The sequence below is a fragment of the Chaetura pelagica genome, unplaced genomic scaffold (assembly GCF_000747805.2).
Source record: "Chaetura pelagica isolate M959 unplaced genomic scaffold, ChaPel_1.0 scaffold265, whole genome shotgun sequence".
Classification (NCBI taxonomy): Eukaryota; Metazoa; Chordata; class Aves; order Apodiformes; family Apodidae; genus Chaetura; species Chaetura pelagica.
In genome coordinates this window covers 1,146,330-1,159,874 of record NW_009953449.1, presented here as the reverse complement: position 1 = coordinate 1,159,874, position 13,545 = coordinate 1,146,330, and the positions used below count along the sequence as shown (strand labels likewise).

At 39.4% G+C, this 13,545-nt stretch overlaps 1 protein-coding gene across 1 annotated transcript in view; it reads right to left on the bottom strand.

Annotated features, from left to right (window-relative positions):
* POLA1 (polymerase (DNA directed), alpha 1, catalytic subunit) overlaps nt 1-13,545 on the bottom strand; it is a 202,571-nt gene that overhangs the window by 45,898 nt on the left and 143,128 nt on the right. The window lies entirely within an intron of this gene.

Sequence of the window (13,545 nt, the reverse complement as noted above, 5' to 3'; positions counted from 1 at the left end):
AAGAGGAAGACGAGGCAAAACGTGGGCCCACTTCAGAATGAAACTGGAGACCTGGCCATGCAGGACATAGAGAAGGCTGAGGTACTCAATGACTACTTTGCCTCAGTCTTCACTGGCAAAGGCCCTGGTCACACCATCCAAGTTAGAGAAGGCAAAGGCATGGACTGTGAAAAGGAAGGTCTCCCCACTGTGGGAGAAGAACAGGTTCATGACCATCTGAAGGACCTGAAGGTGCACAAGTCCACGGGACCTGATGGGATTCATCCACGGCTCCTGAAGGAAGTGGCCAATGAAGCTGCAAAGCCTCTGCCCATCATTTGGAAAGTCTTGGCAGTTTGGCAAAATTCCCACTGACTGGAAAAGGAGAACATAACTCCCATTTTCAATAAGGGAAAAAAGGAAAAACCAAAAAACTACAGACCAGTCACCTCTGTACCTGGCAAGATTATGAAGCAGATCCTCGTGATGGCTTTGCTAAGACATGTGGAAAACAAAGGGGTGATTGGTGACAGTCAGCATGGCTTCACCAAAGGCAAATCCTGCCTGACTAATTTGGTGGCCTTCTACAGTGGGGACATGGCATCAGTGGACAAAGGCAGAACAACCATCGTCTACCTGCACCTGTGCAAAGGTTTCGACATGTCCTGCATGACATCCTATCAAAACTGGAATGGTACAGATTCAATGGATGGACCACTCATTGGGTAAGGAACTGGCTGGATAGTCACACTCAAAAGAGTGGTGATTAATGGCTCGATGTCCAGATGGAGACCCGTGAAGAGAGGTGTTCCCTAAGGGTCAGTACTTGGACTGGTGCTATTTAACATCTTTCCTGGCGACACGGACCGTGGCATTGGGTGCACCCTCAGCAAGTTTGCCGATGACACCAAAGTGTGTGGTGAGGCTGACACGCTGGAGGAAAGGGATGCCATCCAGAGGGACTTTAACAGGCTTGAGAAGTGGGCTTGTGCAAACTGCATGAAGTTCAACCAGGCCAAGTACAAGATTCTGCACCTGGGTCAGAGCAATCCCAAGCAAAATATATGCTTGGTTGGAGAATGGATCAAAAACAGCCTGAAGGAGAAGGACTTCTGAGTGATGGTGGACGAGAAGCTCAAAATGAGCTGGCAATGTGTGCTTGGAGCCCAAAAAACCAACCATATCCTGGGCTGCATCAAAAGAAGTGTGGCCAGCAGGTCAAGGGAGGTGATTCTCCTCCTTTAGTCAGCTCTCATGACACCCCACCTGGAGTATTGTATCCAATTTTGGAGTCCTCACCATAAGAAGGACATTGAGCTCATGGAGAGAGTCCAGAGGAGGGCCACAAAGGTGATCAGAGGGCTGGAGCACCTGTCCTACAAGGACAGGCTGAGAGAGTTGGGGCTGTTAAGGCTAGAGAAGGCTCCAGGGAGACCTTATAGCAGCTTTTCAGTACCTGAAGGGGCCTACAAGAAAGCTGGGGAGGGACTTTTTACAAGGTTGTGTAGTGAGAGGACAAGAGATAACAGGTCAAAACTGGAAGAGGGAAGACTTAGGTTAGACATTAGGAGGAAATTCTTTATTGTGAGGGTGGTGAGACACTGAAACAGGTTGCCCAAGGAAGATGTGGAAACCCCATCCCTGAAAGCATTCAAGGCCAGGCTGGATGGGGATCTGAACAACCTTATCTAGTGGGAGGTGTCCCTGCCCATGCAGGAGGGTTGGAACTAGATGACTTTCAGGTCCCTTCCAACTAAAAACATTCTATGATTCTGTTATTCTTGCTTCTCCTGTCTCACAAATGTGAAAAACATCAGCTCCAGAGCAAGGCCCCATAGTGCACCCACTCTACCTCTTCTCTGGCCCAACCAACTGTGATGCAATTTTTCCACATCAAAGTGAAATTTCAAGTAGAGAATGGTCCAGCTCTCACACTCTGTAAAAGTTTAGGCAGTGAGTAGAGAATTTTTCCAGAAGCAGGCACAACTTTGTAACCCTTATAGCAAGAACACAGAATTTAACTTGATTTTATTAATCTCACACAGAGAGCACGGAAAAATTGCACGGAAAAATCTCCTTTTTAGAACTGCCAAGCTCAACTCCCAGAAAGGAAGAGGACTTGGGAAGATTTAACTATCAGTAAGCATCTTACTATCCTAAACAAAGTACCTGAGGAGAGCTTAACATGTGCTACCTCTCATTAACTTTTCTGCTATGGAAGAAAGGTTGGTGGTAGCTGTACAGTTGAGTATCTTTAGCAATGATCTGGTTGAAAGGATCAAGTGCACCCTCATTAAGTCTGCAAATGACACCAACTTGGGCCAGAGCATTGGTCTGCCTGAGAGTAGGAAGGCTCTGCAGAGGGACCTGGACAGGCTGAATCATGACCAGTTTTATGAAGTTTAACAAGGCCAAGGGCCAGGTCCTGCACTTGGGTCACAGCAACCCTATGCAATGCTACAGGCCTGGGGAAAAGTGGCTGGAAAGCCACCCAGAGAAAAACAGACATTTGGGTGTTGGTTGACAGCCAGCTGAATATGAGTCAGCAATACACCCAGGTAGCTGAGGCCAATAGCATCCTGGGTTGTATCAGAAACAGTGGGCCCAGCAGGACTATAGAAGAGTCTGTCCCACTGTACCGGGCACTGCTGAGGCCACATCTTGAATACTCTGTTCAGTTTTGGGTCCCTCACTATAGGAAAGACACCGAGGTGCTGAAGTGAAGGGTAATGAAGCTGGTGAAGGGTCTGGAGCACAAGCCTTATGAGGAGCAGCTGAAGCAACTGACATTGTTTTAGCCTGATGAAAAGGAGCCTGAGGGAAGACTTTACCGCTCTCTACAACTACCTGAAAAGAGGTTGTAGTGAGGTAGGGGTTGGTGTCTTCTCCCTAGTAACAAGCGACACAAGAGTAAACAGCCTCAAGTTGTGCCAGCGGAGTTTGGATTGGATGTTAGAAGAAAACTCTTTATTGAAAGGGTTATTAAATACTGGAACAGGCTGCCCAGGGAGATAGTCGAATCACAGTCCCTGGAGGTGTTTAAAAGATGTGTAGATGTGGCACTTTGGGACACAGGTTAAGTGAATTGCTGTATTAACCAAATTAACATGTGATGGCCAATGGTTTTTAGATTACTCTTACTTCTCTACAGTAGGTTGAAGTATTTTATTCAGTTTTTTGGCATCTCCCAAATTCCTGTATTTCTCTATAGTCCTACCACACTCATGATCCTTTAAATTTTTTTGTGTTCTCACTTTTTTCTGCCCTTTTGCTTCTTACGCACATGACTCTCTCCCATTTCCCTAAGGACTCTCTGGGCTTTTGTGTTCTCTTTATTTAAGTGAGTTAAGTGTAATTTATTCTTTTCCATGGTGTCACCTATGGTTTTATGGATGATGAACGCAACAAGAAATAAAATTTTAAAAAAACAACAAACAAAACAAACAAAAATACCAACAGAAAAAACCTCCTCTTTCTAGTTTGCTAACTCCATTAGAGTGCTTTGCAAAGAAGATAATTTCCACAGGCTACAGAAGTTATTTGTATTACTTCAATTAATTATAATACAAAACACTGGCACCACTTCATTAATCAGCTGCTTGAGAGAGTTACTTTTGTGAAAAGCCTTTTTGGTAATTTGATTAGAAAGAACAGTGGCTCTTAGTACTGTGATATGATTCAGTATGTCCATCAAACAAATCCTTTAGAACTAGTTCTTAATACTTTAAAAACAGGAAAGAAAGAAGAGGAAATAGAAAAGAAGTGTCTTGGCAGAAAAATGTGTCTCAGACTCTTTCAAGGCTTAGATGCTACACAGCAAAGCATACAGGAAATACTTCACTGCTTTGAGAGGCATTTCCTCCCCTCCCCCCCTTAGAAAGATGCAGTAATTAAAACCTAATTATTATCTTCATTTTAAACAAAACCTAAAGTGAATACCAATTAATAACAACATACTAATGAGCATCTGCTGTGATGAAATTGAATATGAATGTGCTGCAAATTTCGGGTAATTTATTTTTTCGGGGAAGTGCCACTGGTCTCAATCTACTGCTGGAAGATTGTATAGACTGCACACATTTTCCATCCTGCCTCTTACGTGCAGCAACTTGTTTTCAAAAAGAGGGCATAGCTCAGCTTTGTGGATGTTTATATATCCAAAAGCTATCCATGCTACAATGATTTCAAGGCAATAAACTGAAGTGTGAGACCGCATTTTACACACCTCACATATTCTTTTGTAAAACCAGGGCAGTTACATTGCACCATGTCCACACAGCCCCTATTCAGCACTAGATTCTGAAGGCAGACACTTCTGCATGAAAAGAGCTCACAAAGTGTGAATTAACGTTACACTAAATACTCACAGTTTGTGTACTCCCTGCCTCATGCCAATGCTTAATACTGGAGTATGGTCTTCTCATGCATCACAAAAACTAGTTAAAACACAGTGCTGGTCTGTGTCAAATAGGCCGAAATAAACTGTGCATCCAAAATAACTACTTCATGTAAAACAAAAAAGATGAAATAAATTGTATGCTTTGGCATACAATCACACCCAATTCCATTAAAAACATGAGAAGGTTGGTCACCATCTTTCCTGACAGGAATAGTGGTTATAAACTGAATGAGGAGGTGTGGGTGGGTGGGTGGTTTTCTTCTTAACCCTCCAAATTGTCCACTCCCCCAATCAATATTTCAGTGATTATGACACACAGAGTCTATTTAAGAAGTAAAAGGAAACTGAAACAGATATGGCAGGATTTGGAGATGATTAAATTTTCCCTAATATTCCTGTTAATACAGACTGCATGATTAAATGAGAGGTTCTTCCATATACATGCAGGGGTCAATATATTAAAAAAAAAAGCACAGCAGAAGACTGGATATTCTTTTAGATTATGAGATATATTTTTTAAACCCATTAAGTAACTGAAATGATAAGTCATTTTGCTGGCTTAAGTCCTGTTTAGCAATTAGTAAGAACATTACAGACGATTTAATTATAAAAACCAACTCTGGGCTGCAATGCCAGCAGAAGAAGAGAAAAGTGGGTGAGGAACTGGGTGAAGAACAGATTACCCCATCTGTTGACAAGGGACAATGGACTGAGTCAAGGGGTTAACAGAATACATCAAGGGTGAATCATGACAATTTTATTACTAAGCATTTTCATTAAGAAACTTTGGAGAAAATCTAGCTGGCTATTAACAAGGTTTAGGAGGTATGAACACAGCAAAATAGAAAATTAAGGAAACTTAAAAAGCAAAACATTTCTGGCCATAACAAATATGCTGAATTAATTATGTAAAACTGAGGAAAGTCCCAAGCTGGAACTGTTCTGCTTCAAGGATTCAGAGGATGAACATCAAGTGCCAGCACACCAGGAAGCACTTACCTGTAGAGGTGTGGAGAAATGGAAGATGAAGCCGCTGAATCACTAATGCTGGTGGATCACCTCTACTTAGAGCTGGCATTCTAAGTAGACATGAAATAAACCCATTTCCTCTTCCTTGGAGATAAGTTGTTTTTTTAAACAAAAAGACTATAATCTGTGCTTAACAAACAGTTTCTTAACCTCTCTCCTATTCCTGGTGTTGTGTGTGCTCTTCTGCTCATGTGAGCAGGTGCTAAACCAAACTTAACTCACTAATCCAGAAAAGATTTCTTATCTCTTTTCTAATATGAAAAAAAATTAACCCCCAACATCTAACTGCCTTCCCTGTGCACTCAACAGCTGGCACAAGGTGAAACAACAAACTGTCTGGTAGCTCATGTGAATAAGCTGATGTAGCTACTGCATTACAGCAGTCTCAAGCTCGGCCCCAACAGACCTTGAACCAACAGCATCCTCACACAATGAGCAAGCAATGCACTACTGACTTCAAGCTGGGACACAGTCCTCAGGTAGTTTTAAAGCCTCTGAACCTATGAAAGGTACAAAATGGCCAATGACTAGTCATGCATACCAGCACCTGTAACCTTGGGTTTCTGGTCAGAGGCTACTTCACACTGGTAATGACAGAACAATAGGAGGCATTTGGTTTTATCTTGAAATAATTCAAGATTTTGCATTCTAAATCAGATGAACCTAACATTCTAAAAAATTAATCTCATCTGTAATCTGCCCCATGGATCTGGAGAGGCTCTAGAGTATTCATGCTCTCCCTCTGAAAGCAGTATCATTGCATAACTGAAAAATTACCAGGCTAACCTGTCTGAAGCCCGAAGATCCATCTTACACTGATGTACTTTGGGATGGGGACTGTACAAAAATTCTCAAAAATATCATCTATAGCAGGAAGGTTTAGATTTAAGGGTTTTTACACCAAAGCAAACAAATGAGTGCTACAGGACAGCTGATGAAAGGCAGACATCACTGTGGAACCAGGCACACCTAGCAGTACATATCAGCAAAACTACAAAATTTTATCTGCCCAAATGCACGGAACGTTACTCCGGAGAAGCACCAGCAGGATCCCAAAGTCAACTGTATTTTAAGAACCTTTGATGAACAATATTTGCACACTTCAAATAAATTGCTTCTTGAAATAAGCAGCATATAGGTATGCTCCTAAAACATATCCTCTCCTTGGTGTACAAAAGAATCTAACTAAAAAATAATAATCTATATTTACATTTTTAAGGAAAACCCAAGCAATTTCAAAGTAAGTAATTAATTCCTGGACTTCTGGAATTACCTGACCCTTGACAATCTGGGGTAAGAAGCAGTTAACAGAAAAGACTTGGTGAAACACTAAAATTGATAACCACCTCTGTAAAGCAGAGCTATCATTCTGCTCTGGAGATAAAGTACCATGGCCAAGTATTCCCCATCTACCTTAAGTGTTACAGAACAAGCTGGTACAGCTCCAGAGCTCTGTTTCATTGTAGAGAACTGATGGATTTACGCATCAAATGAAGAGCACTCAGGGCAGTTACCTATAGGACATCTGCTTATTTCAAACATAAAAAATAAGCACATGCACAGGAACTCTCATCACTGAACAGAATTCTTTTGCCTTTCAAGTGATTTCACATATTTCCATTAAAAAATCTAAAATTATTATTTTCTTTCTAACAAATAAGAACTGATCTGTAAATATCCAGGAAACTTACCTTACAAAAGTTGTGTTACTGCAATTGAAAGAATCAATTAGGACTCTGTGCAGCTCAAATCTGCATGCAAGACCTTTACCCTTACTCAGCAAGAACTGCTCCTCATTAAGAATGCAAGCCATATCCTATTTCTCAGGACCCAGATTTCTCAGAGGTGGAAACCAAATAAATCAGGTGGGGCCCAACCAAGAAGATTATATATGAAATCACCTTACTAGGAGTGAATTCTGCCTGTAGTGGAAAACTCTGCATAAGGTAGCTCCAGATCAAAACCAGATACCAACCATCTATCAGCTGCAGCCCTATTTCATGGCAAAGAGAGAGAGGCCATTACTAAAAGCCTGAGACTACTAGAAGTCTCCTAGAGGCCTCTGAAGGTTAACTTTAAGTCTGCATTTTTACCATTTCATGCAATCTCATGACATGTTCAAGAATGGTTATGTGTTGCCAAGAATAAGCAAAAGGTTATGCCTCATTATCTTATCTGAGGCACATTCTGGGTCTTCTGTCTGCTTGCAAAAATAAGAGGATGCCACTTCTGATGTTCAGATGCAGGATGCTATTGATAACAATGGAAAAAAGCTGATGGAACAAGTCCTGTTCTCACCATCTACACTGTAGTAGAGGTAACAAGTCTCAATTTGGAAGCAAGATACTTTGGTTTACATAAATTAATTCAGGTCTGTATTTACAACCTTGATTTTTATTTATTTTTTTAAGAAGTAAAATATTTTCTCACTGATTGATAAACTCTACACAAACATTTGGCACTTGTGAGCTATCCAGAAGCCTACGCTGTAAAAGTGCAATCTGTGTAAGGAATGTGACTGACACATATTTATTTAAATTACAATTTTGTTAAGAAATGGGTAACATTGCATTTGTTTTTTGCAAAATAATTTATTAATATTTGTGAACATCTTTTTTTAACTGAATCTTGATTATCATTCAACAAGTACAACTATAGCACTTAAAACTGTTTTATTAGTAAATAAGCAACACTATAAATAGACTAGAAACACAAGCAAATAAGCTTAAACACATTTTAGGTGTAAAAGCATGCATGTGAAAACAAACAAAAAAAAGTATAATTTACAGAGAGGGCACTAAACATACTACTTCAGATCACCATATTCCTGTTTCTCAAGACTTCAGGACTCACTCCCTCAACTCCAGGTTTGAGCAAAAGAGCAGTAAGTATGAAAAGCTACGTTTCTGCCTTCAACTCCCAGTTTGTCAATATTTAATGAATATTACCTGAGCTCAAGTAGTTGAATAATCTGAAGCAAGGAGTTTACCTGCTGCAGTGGACACTAACGTGCACAAAGCAAATTTGGCATTTCAGTAAATTCTACATGACTTGGAGTCAATGTTCCTTCTCATTGATACTGACTTTTCTTAAAAGTTAAGACACTAAAGAAACAAGGCTGAGATATGAAAATACTTCAGCCTCTCATCATGCACAATGAAACATTTTACTGTTAGAAGATCAGAATTGCAGGAGATTGACTGAAGTCCCCATCTCTATGGTACCAACAATACAAGCAAGCAACTCCTGAAACTTCCCAAACTATGCAAGATTACTGTTTCAGCTGGAAAGGCAAACAGACTTTGAATGCAGTTTGTTTAACTTGCTTAGTCTGGACACATGATGTACACAGGTGTCTTGTCTGTTAAGTAAGATCCTTCTTCCTCTGTTTTGGTTAGACAAACTGCTCCCAACAGGTTAGAGTAGCACCTGTCTGTATCAGCTTATATGATCAGCTTTACCAATGCAAGTCTTGATCTCATTTACCCTGAAGCAGCTTTCTCAGACTTTTAATAGAATGGCTCCTTATTAAATGCTAAAGAGAAGTCATGCTATGCAGATGACAAAGTAAAGAAGAGCATCTCTTCTGTGGGCAGCACTGTTACGATTAGTTGTGCACAAAGGTACATCTCAATGACTTAGACAGCAACTTTATCTACTACTGTAGGGTTGAACTCAATGGCAGCACTTTAGGTACCAGAAACAACTCCAATAGCTTATTATGCTACCATCTGCTCCTTCCACAAATAGTCAGTGTTATGTAGTATTTAACCCCATATGCTTTCCTTCCTGAGAGAAGAAAAAAAAAAAAAAAAAAGGTTCTTTTCAATCTCCTTCTCCACAACTCAAAATGGAATCTTTAGCACCAGAAGTGGCACTGGCATCATTGTGTACACTAATTTTGATGCATTTTATTTTTTAATGCCATCTTCTCTACATGTATCTCTGGCATTGTCTACCAGACTAACAGCATTCTGGGTGACACAAGTTTCACCAGACAAAGCATGTTTAAAACTGATTGTTATTTATGTCAATTTTGCCAACTGCTTTGGAAAAAGAAAAATAAAAGAAAAAAAAAAGATATTCTGTCCTGCATCATTCAATTGGCAAGCCCAAACAGGAAGAGAGAAAGACACCCTGAGATTATCCACAAAGAAAAGGAATTAGTCCACCTAAGAACAGGGAAAGATTAAAAAATTCAGGTTTTGATTTTACTACCTGCTCTGATGACTGAGGTCAGCAGTGGCTGTGTATATTTCAGAAGAAAAAGCATAGGCCAAACACCCCTCCTACCACCCTCCAGTAAATTTCATTCAGGAAGTGCTGAATAAAGTTCAGAAAAAAATATACAACAGTCTGGAGGGATGTTCCTAAGATTCTCAAAAGCTTCAAAAATTGTTCCAACAAGCTATGTCTGAGCTACTGATGCAACTCAGTAACACATGAAAAGGTAAACACATTTAACCAATTAAAAAATTATCCTCCAATAACACAATGTGAATTATATAAATCACTGATTCATTTTCATGAGACACCCCAGAACATGCAACTAAACTGTAATTGATTTGTTAATTTCTTCTAGTATGGATACAAGGGACTACGTGTTATCTTCGACAAGTGCTTCCCATGTCATAGAATCATAGAATGGTTTGGGTTGGGAGGGACTGTAAAGATCATCTAGTTGCAACCCCCTTGACACGGGCAGGGACACCTCCCACTAGACCAGGTTGCTCAAAGCCCCATCCAACCTGGCCCTGAACACTTCCAGGGATGGGGAATCCCCAATTTCCCAGGGCAAAAAGAAAACTAGAAATGCCTATCACCATGATTTATTGTAACTAGACCCTCATATAAAGCAGCAGAACTTCCTATATATAGTTCAGTAATGTTAATGATTCTTTGTGTAATAATCACAGCTCTGGAAATTATCAACTGGCAACATGGCCTGGGGTGGTGATGGAGCAGAAGACTGAAGCTGACATTTTAACCTTATTATTATTTGAATGATGCCTCCTTCTTTCTCATGACTGCAAGGTGTCTAAGCTGATTATTACTGAGTTATCGTCACACAGATGAAACTATCAGGTTATTAATAAAATTCTTCTTTGCACTGTCAGTTATCCTAACCACAGATACTTATACAAAGATCCAAGAAATACATTTTAACCAAAACATACAAAGAATAGATACTTCCAAGAAAGGCATCCCTACTAAATGAAAAATACTTATCTTAAAACTGCTTTTAAAAAAACCCATAACCCTTGCATTTTTAAGAAGATGACCTGCCTTAAATAATAGTCCTCAATGGATTAAATCTTAGTATTTCCATACTGAAAGAGACTGGGGACAAACAGTAACTGATTTCAGTAGTAAGCTCAGAAGCAGTGTCTATGTGACAGCAAGCCTCCCAGGAAAACCATGATACTACTTTGCCATGTTTCTGAGTAAATTCTGGAGGGTAAGCTGGAAGAGGAATATGTCATAGTTATTAATAGCATGAGTACCTCCAAGTGCAAAGGATATTTTGCCTCTAGGACAAAAGAAAAACAGCTGGTTGAGACAGGAAGACATGGAACACCCCAGTGAAAACCTTCCTTGTTCAGAGCACCATTTTTTTCATTTCATGGATTTGATAAACTTATTTTAAAAATAATTTTCTCTCTTTTGTCTCAGAGTAGTAGTTCAGCTAGAACTAGTGACATCTGAAATTGAATTTCAACCAGATGGTTCCTGGTCATGGTGCAATGCTTGTAAAAACAGTTGATCAAACTGGACAGGTCAGATAACTGTGGCATTGATCTCAAAAACACTAGCTTCCATTCAAAGAGGTGAACTTCACCAGATAGAACACTCCCAATAGAAGGATCTGAAGTCTACTAAAATTCTAGTCAAAAGAAAAAGCTGTAGATTTTGTCATATATTGCCAACACTAGCATTAGAATAAATACCACCACTGTTTACCTACACATTTGTAAAAAGTATCCCAATCACAACAGGATGTATGGTTATTTTCTAGTAACTTTAAAAATTAATTGGAAATGCTCACTTCTCCTCCTCCAAATAACTTATCTGTGCTTATAACCTCTGCTAACTGAATTTCATCCTTTTCCTGAGGAATCACATTGATCTTCATCAGATATCAAACAGACCCATCTTGAAACTGCCCCATAATGTTCTCTACATCAAGCCTCTTATTTGATACACAATTTTAGATGCCAGCTAAATCTACCTCACAATGGAATGAGGCAGAAGCTAGGTTTCCGTAGCCAAAAAAGGCAGCTAAGCAGACTGCCTGCCACTGGTATCTAGGTTTAGAGAAATTCAAAACTGATCCAACAAAATAAAACCACTCATAGGCATGATGCTGGCTCACCTTGGAGCTCCTCATTCCCAAACCTACAGCTGATGTTGTAGCAAGGACCCACTAGTGATCTCGCATTACTGCCATTGCAGTACTTCAGTAAAAAGCAAGCCTTTGGAACAACAGTGGATTAAGAGATACTGGTTATCAGATTTCTAAAAATGTAAAAAAATATAAGCAGTTTTGGCCATTCCACCCTAGACTGCATCTCCAACCCTCCCCCTATTAAAAAAAGTCCATTATGTAGACTGCATAAAAAGCTTGTAGGAAGCTAAACCTAATAAATCTTACAGGGAACATAAATAATGAATAATTAAGATATTTAATTTGTTAAGCTAGTAAAGTTGTTTTTCTGGGATTTAAAAGACAGCAAACACAAGCAACCTGAAATTTAGGACCAAGGGAAGGACATACATACAGTAAAAATGGGAATCATGTAGTCTTAAATAAGTGATGGGAAAAAAAGAATTACCTTATCCTTTTACCCTTTAACATATCATGCAGCACCTCAATGCCCAAATTGCAGGGAATAAAAAGATGAACAAGGAAGAGGACATTCCATCTGAGTAGAGAAAGAACAGACTGCCTAGAGCAGCTGCTCTCAGAGGTTCTAGTAATAATATTTAGAAACAGTAACAGGAAAAATGTAGCACTAAAAAGTTTCTCAACTAGGAAAAGCTGGACTGGTGAATTAGCTTTCTTTATAAGCTAGACAGGACAACACCAGCACCTAATGAAATTAGTTACTGCAAAACAATGTCAATAAAAACTGTTATCGCTTTATACTCTTGTAAGCTTTTTCTTAAGAATCTATTATTTTAATATTGTTATGCTTAAACCTGAAATAATAAAAAAGCTTATTCCAATTCTGAACAGTAAGACAGCTGATTTCCACAAGTATGGCAACCGTGACACACAAGCCTGTTCATGTAGAGGCCAGGTCCACAACACACGTCAATGTAGCTGAGAGTGCGCCTCAATCAAAGGCTACAAAGGGAATTAATCAGAAATACTACTGTTCGCCTACACAAGGAAACTCTTTAGACTTTTCATCCTCCTGTTAAATCCACACTCCTGCTAGTAAGGCTGCAAACATGTCAAGTTCAATACAGCCAAGTACAGCCAGTTGGGAAAGCTTAGTATTTCCCTTATTCTTACAGCATTTACAAAGTACATGTTTCTTCACTGTCTTTTCATTACAAACTTTTTTTTATTCAACAAATGTATATATCCCAGTCAATTTTATCTTCACTCCACTGTGTAAGTCTGCAATAGAAATTGCCCGTTGAATGCATGTAATCTTTAATACATTGTTTCTTCACAAGGCTTCAATATTATTTTATCTATGTTAGGTCATCAATAACTTTTTGTAAGGTGTTGCACTAAAGCTATTCAGTTAAGAACTGTCAATGCTCCTGTTAATTTTTACACAAGTACAAGGAAACACTACAAGTTCAAAAGTAATCTTTTTGCAAAAAATTGGAGGAGGTGTGGTTTGAAAAATAACTAAAAACTTGTGTAGGCAACAACAAAATAACATTGTACACATAACAGCGATAACAATAAGAGCTATCTCAAGAAGAAAATGCATTTTTATCATAGCTAGCTCATTGTTTGAGTTTTCTATATATTTCTGCAGTTGGGATTAGGAATGAGGCTGAAAGCTGACTGGAAGAGACAAATTAGGTTAGATAACAACCACCTTGTGTGGCAGCAGGAAAGCAGCCAAACCTCATACTACTTATTATTCGAGCCAATAGGCTGTTTTGTAATGTGA